Below are 5,989 nucleotides of genomic sequence, written 5' to 3'. Positions count from 1 at the left end.
GCATTATTTGTATCTCCTTCTATGTTCTCCTGCTTTTCAGGGATTAGACATCTAGGAATCACATTTTCCAGACTTCCTCATCAGCAGGATTCTAGATTCTGGATTCATTTTGGATTCCCTAATGAAAAGCATTTCACAAGATTTGGAAGATATCATCAGACAGACCTATATGCTTCCAGGCATTTCTCTGCTAATTATTCTCCCTGATATTGTTGCCAGTGGTGACCATTATCACCTGCAATTTTTCCTTTAGAAATAACTTTCTGAGTCTCTCAAAACTAGCAGTGAGTATAACAGCTAGCAACCTTCCCTGACCTTCACTCCTCTAGCCTTCCCAACAAGCACATAAATCTGTTATCACATTTTTTGTACTGAGGCTTGACCCAGGAACTCTCAGAAGCTGGGCAAGCACTCTACCACTGAGCTACATTACCAGGCCTTTAAAAAAATTATTTTGAGAAAAGTTTTCACGAAATTACCGAGGCTGGTCTGGAACTTGCAATCCTCCTGCCTCAGCCTCCTTAGTAGCTGGGGTATAGTCATGTACCACCACTCTCAGCTGTCACCCCTTCTGATTGAAATACTAAGAGTAATTTCTGTTTTGTTATCCTAACTCTGACTGGTATAAGGTACGTGATATTATACACTTTGTGAATACAGAGATAAACTTGGTCCAACTCTGTTTAAGTCCATAGCGCAAGTTCTTTGTCTATGAAGGATACAAGAATATGCCACCCCAAAATATGCCTCTTTGGCACATGGATTATTTTGAGCTAAAGGGTACTGAGAATCAGCAGATGCAGGAATAGATGTCTACCTCCCCCAACCTACCTAAAATAAAGTATAGATTTCCCCCTTTTAAAGGAAGTTTGCATTTTAAAGAAAAATTCCAATAAAAAATATCTTACACCAGGAAAAGAATCACTCAAGGAAGTAACTGTATCATCAGGATTTCATCTGCATAACAAAGAACCTTTATTTATCATGCATTTCCTCCTCACCCCTTTCCATAATTTGCTTCACCCTCTCCTCCTCTAGAAGCATAAAACCCCATTTCCTTTGTTTAATCTAAAATAAGCCTCAACTAAGCAACTCTTTGGGTCTCATTGCTCTGTAAGACTCACTCTTTTTTTTTCAGTACTCCCATATGTATGTAATTAATTTTTTTTCCTTCTGGTTAATCTAACTTTTACCAGTTTGATTTACAAACCTCAGCCTATTAAACCTAGCAGGGTAGAAAGAAAAGGCTATTTCTTCCCCTTGTCTACTACCTCTCTGGCTCACCTCCATTTACCTGCACTGCAGATTTTCCATCCTGGAATGACTTCATGAAGGCTCCTCAGTTCTAAGGGTCAACTCAGTGAAGTCTTGAGAGCAGGAAGGGAGATGAGAGAAAGCAGGAGGAGAACTCAAAATGTAACCCAACAGAGTGAAAAAACACATTCTGTAGCTATTGGAAACATGAGAAGTGTCAGAACAGAATTGGTAAATGGTTATTCTATGTGATATAAAACAAACATAAAAAGTTTCATCAAGTGATGCCACAATAGAGCCAGTATCTAGTTTATGTAACCTGAATCTTACCCAAACCTTCTTCCACCATCATGCAGGGCCTGCTGTGTCTGCAGGGAAGGAGAGGGCTCCAGGCCAATTTGGAAGTGGTCAAAGTCGGCCCTTTGGCTCCAGTCCACCAGTTCTGACATCAGCTCCCCCTTTTCCCTCCTCAGTTCCCACCCCACCCATTCTTGATGTCAATCTCATTAATCCCTGTTAACTGATCAGTATTTAAAATGTGACAGGCTCCCAGGATATTTGAATTTCAATACCCAAGCAAAGCCTTCTCCAGCTCACTCCCCCCACCCTGCTCTTCCATTTTATATATATATCTCAAAACCCTGATTTAGCCCACACCCACAAAACTTAACATAGACACTATTCCTGTTAAGATAGGAATCTACTCTTTCCTTGGAAATCTTCAGAGAGAGTTCCCTCTGCTATCAGGTTCTAGTTTGAAATATTTTAGACATAAAACATGGGGGTTACTACTAAGCTCTTATCACATCAAGGTAGAAAAGGATTTCCTAAATGCACAGCTATAAGGTCTTTGGTCTCTCTGTTCCTGTAAATGCATAAGGACTGGTGTCAGGGAATTTAAAAAAGCAGGAATGCTTTAAATTTCCTCCCCTGTTTGCAACTTCTCCAAGATCAAGTAGGTTTCAGACTGGTATCAGACTGCAAAAGGGAGTATATAGCATACATGTGAACACACACACACACACACACACACACACACACACCCTCTTTTCCACCTCCAGTCTTTATCAATTGTGTTATCTAAAATTACATAAATATTGAATCTTCCCATACACATATCACTATGCTCAAATATATTTAGGTTAAATTTCTAGCTGCTATCAGCATTAGGGGGTGCAGTTAAAGATGGCCCCTAAGGTGAACCTCACCAAACCCTCTCCCCTGATGGATGAAATCTTTGGTAGTTTGAATCATTTCCACTTCAAAAGGGTTTTAAGAGATGCTTGCTGGTCTCCTCTGACAAAAGCCTTTTGAGCCTTTAACAGAGTGTTTTATTTCTTCAAAGATCAAAGTCACACAACCCCATGAATAAGTGAATTCAAGATTAAGGCATTCAAGTTCACTCTAAAAATCTAACCTCTGGCCCAAATTGGGCTCTCGATTTAACAATTTTTTTTAAACTTACACTGAATTTTTTAAAAAAAAAAAAACATGCCTGCCTGCAACTCTCCCTGCCTCTTCTTTCTCCTTTGTTGTGTCTTTTACCACATCCCACAACTACATTTATGATTTCCTTTGTTTGCACCCCAGAAGTATAATCTTTGTTAGCAATCGTAAGACTAAATTCTCCCAATTCTAGCCCATATATGAGATCATTTAACACCCTGTGAATTTTTTACATATGATGTTTAATATTCAAGTAGAAAATTGAAGCTCAGTGACATCAAAGGTTTCATTCAAAAAGTAGCAACATCACCAGGTGTGGTGGCATGTGGTTGTAATCCTAGCTACTCAGGAGGCTGAGGAAGGAGGATTGCAAGTTCAAGGCCAGTATCTTAGTGAGACCCTGTCTCAAAATGAATGATAAAAAGGGCTATGGATGTAGTTCAGTGTTAGAGCACACCTGGGTTCAATTCCCAGTATCCAGTACTGAAAAAGAAAAAATTTTCAAAGGAGGATAAGAATCAGTACATCTGATTCCAATATCAGCACTTATTTAAGGAGTTTTTCAACAAATATTAATAAATGACTCCAAGTCAGGTATTATACTAGACACTGGAAATACTATAAGGAGATTGGCAGTTAACTCATGGACTCACTACCAACATTTACTCTAGTTGTCTCTCACTCATTTCACATCTTTTATTTTAAGGCAAAGTAAATGTTCAATACATACTTGCTGAGTCAAATTGAAAATGCACTATTGCACACATGAAAGATGAATCAGATGGCCAGTGGTTAGATTCTTGACTGAGTAGATATTTGTAGGGTATATCTGTTGAGGGATGAGTTTAAAGCTTAGGGTTTATTTATTAAGCAGAGAGTGACAGAGTTTTTCCTTGACCAAAGCTTAGTCAGGCTCCTCTGAATCTTCTTCCAAACTAAGCCTCAACCTTTGGGCTTCAATGTGCTTCTCTGTGTCACCCAACCTTAGCAAGGATACTGTTAAGTCAGCTTATCCAGAACTCTCATTCCTCATGTGAATCCCTCAATATCTGATGGGGTTCCTCATCTCTCAGTATTCCCCAATTGGTATCTGATGATTATGGCCTGTTTTCAATAAGAATGTTGGTTTAGACAGAGTCCTCCTGATGGTTCCTCTTAGTAATTTGCCATCCACTGGCCCTATCCTACTGCTTAACCACACATTCTCACTATTCCTTGTTATATTTGGAATTGAGTCCAGTTCTATACTGAGGTTTCTTTTCTTCTATTGCAATAGTGGTTGCCACTTTAACTATGACCAGTTCTGGTTTGTCTTTAACAATAACAGAAATAAATCTTACATTCATTCCCAGAAGTTCATCCTAGACTAAAGATTATGGTCTCTGCTTTCTTTACTACTAGAAGTCTGGTCTCCAAACAGAAACCAAAGGAACCTTGCAATCATACAAACTGTGATAGTCCGTTTTCCATTGCTATAACAAAATACCAGAAACTAAATACCCTTCTTCATTTCATTTTGCTTTCTTCCCTAAGCTAAATATTTCATAAAGAAAAGATTGGTTGTCTTTTGTGGGTGTCAGAAGGCACAGAGAGAATACCATGCAGGCTTTAGGATTCTTCATGAGCACAAATTAGTGGAACACTGCCTGCCCACCTCCAAATGCTCACCACCTCCCTACCAAATGCAAATTTTGTATCCAATTACACTGTTGCCAATTTCTGCTTCTAGTATTTTGTATCTCAGCTAAAGAAGATGAGGAAGTCTACTGTCTACTGTGGGCAGGTGTTGGAGAAGTCCCCACTATAGGAGAGAAATTTTGGCATCTGGCTGGGCTACAACTCTCACAGCAGCACCCACAACATGTCCTGGGAGTACTGTGACCTGACCACCACAGAAGCCATCATCCAGTGCTACTGAGATATGGGTGCATGGCACTTGTCCCCGGGCCACTCCATCCAGATCACAAAGGTAGAGGAGATTGTGGCCAGCAAGTGCCATCAGCCAGCAATCAAGTAATTCCACAACTCCAAGATCAAGTTCCCACTGTCCCATCAGGTCCTCTATCACCAGCACAAGCCACACTTCAGCACCAAGAGGACCAATCCCTTCTTCTAGGTGCAGAGCCTCTCCCCAGGTCTGCCCAAATAAACTCCATGGGAATTCCCTGGTTAAAAAAGAGATTTATTTAATAGCTTTATTTAGATTAGGTGGCACCACTGATTTGGTTCTGGTGAGGGCCTCCTTGGCTACATTACATCATGGTAGATGCCATCATTGTTGGCAAGCAGGCGGGCATGCCAGAGGGAACAATCACAGAGCAAGACAGGAAGCCAGGGAGTGGGGAAGGGTCAGGCTCACTCTTTTTATAACAAGCCCTCTTGCAGGAACTAACAAGTGTCTCACAAGAACTAATTAATCAGACTCAAGAGCAGCACCCCCAATGACCTAATTACCTTGATGTATGCTTCACCTCCTAAAGGTTTTGTCACATTGCCACACTGGAGATAAAGATTTTAACATATGAACCCTTGACACACACTTAAATCATATCCAAGCTAAAGCACAAACTGAAGGCAAAAAATAATGCTTTCCTTCTAGCCTTCTGGGTTCTTTGAGTAGTCTACAAGTTAAAATGAATAAAACAGATGAACAGGAGAAAAACTATTTTTGTTATATAAGTTTACATGGGATTCCCACCAAAATATAAGACTTGAGTAAGTGGTCATATTATTAAGGCTTATATATCATCCCAAACTATAGAAAGAAATAGAGATTTAGGGGTTCTAGGGTGTTGCAGTATGGATATGGTTGGAATGTGTCCTCCAAAGGCTCATATGTCAGAAGCTTTGTCTCCAGGGTGATGACTTTGAAAGGTGGTACACCCTTTAATAGGTGAGGCCTAGTGGAAGGTAATGAAGTCATAGGGCAACACCCTTAGAAGGGATTAACACAGATCTCATGGAACTGGATTGTTTCCAGAAAAAATGGGTTTTTATAAAGCCAGTGAGCTGTCTCAATTCACTCTCTGTTTTCCTGTCTCACCATGTGATTTTTTTCATGCTTTCTCCCACCACTGTGATACCATTTGCCATGACTCTACCAGCATCAAGTAAATGCCAGCATCATGTTATTAAATTTCCCAAACTATGAGCTAAATAGAACTCTTTTCTTTATACATTACCCAGCATCAGGCATTTTGTTATAGCTACAGAAAAATGGACTAAGCCATGGGGATGTTACAAATGGATTTCGGAAAGGGGGGGGTAAAGGAAATATATGGTGAATAAA

At 40.0% G+C, this 5,989-nt stretch overlaps 1 pseudogene; it reads left to right on the top strand.

The window, feature by feature from the left end:
• Window positions 1-2,439: 2,439 nt before the first annotated feature.
• On the top strand, window positions 2,440-4,816 carry LOC101975591 (large ribosomal subunit protein eL20 pseudogene; annotated as a pseudogene).
• The last annotated feature ends 1,173 nt before the right edge of the window (window positions 4,817-5,989 follow it).

The sequence above is a fragment of the Ictidomys tridecemlineatus genome, chromosome X, assembly GCF_052094955.1.
Source record: "Ictidomys tridecemlineatus isolate mIctTri1 chromosome X, mIctTri1.hap1, whole genome shotgun sequence".
In the NCBI taxonomy this organism is placed as follows: Eukaryota; Metazoa; Chordata; class Mammalia; order Rodentia; family Sciuridae; genus Ictidomys; species Ictidomys tridecemlineatus.
Note: the sequence above shows the minus strand (reverse complement) of the source record. Positions and strands in the feature narration are given on the sequence as shown.